This window comes from Echinops telfairi, unplaced genomic scaffold (genome assembly GCF_000313985.2).
Source record: "Echinops telfairi isolate 266 unplaced genomic scaffold, ASM31398v2 ScPeMD7_17;HRSCAF=63, whole genome shotgun sequence".
Taxonomy (NCBI): domain Eukaryota; kingdom Metazoa; phylum Chordata; class Mammalia; order Afrosoricida; family Tenrecidae; genus Echinops; species Echinops telfairi.
Window position 1 is genome coordinate 5,712,925 of NW_022103914.1, and position 992 is coordinate 5,713,916.

Consider the following 992-nt stretch of genomic DNA (forward strand, 5'->3'; position numbering starts at 1 on the left):
AATGTAGATACCGTCCACCTTGTGACACATGCAACTACTGAATATGCATGTCTTAAGGCTACCTATAAATGCTTCAACATAGTAAATGTTTCGCTCTCACTTCTCCCAGTGCCAGGTGATCCATCAAGAGAAGTTGAGGTGAGCATGCTACCATGTGTCTGACTCCTTTATTTTACTCTCTCTCCTATCTTTCTTATTCTCTATGACTGTCCTATAATCTTTATATATTATTACCTTACATTTTCAATTTCTGGTCTTTCAGTTATTGGAGGCTGGTTTCCTCTGACACTCCTCCCTTTCAGCAAGCAAAGAGGTACCACAGGTGGTTAACAAGATTTCCTCAATCCTGACATAGAATTCTTCATATAGTCCAGCTTCTCGGGTTGTTTGTTAAGTGTACAGATTGGATAAGTATGGTGAGAGGATACACCTCTAATGTACACCTTTCTTGATTTTAAAGCATGCAGAATTCCCTTATTCTGTTTGCACAACTACTTCTTGATCTATGTACAAGTTCTGGAGAGGCACAATGTTCTCTGTTCTGGACTTCCCATTCTTCTCAAGGTTATCCATAATTTTATTTGCTCCCCACAGTCAAGTACCTTGGCATAGTCAATAAAACACAAGCAAACATTCTCTGCTTTGAGCCAAGATCCATTTGACATCAGCAATGATAGCCCTTGTTCCATGTCATCTTCTGAATGCAGCCTGAACCTCTGGCAGCTCCCTGTGGGTGCTATTCCACAAAAGTACTTGCATGTGATGTCAATGATATTATTCTATAATTTGTGCATTCTGTTGACTCACCTTTCTTTGGAGTGAGTACAAATATGGATCTCTTCCAGTCAGTTGGCCAAGTAGCTGTCTTCCAAATCCCCTATCATAGATGAGTAAGTGCTTCTAGTGCTTCATCAGCTTGCTGAAACATTTCCACTGTTTTTCTACCCATTCTTGGAGCCTTGGTTTTCTTTGCTAATGCTTTCAGCGAACTT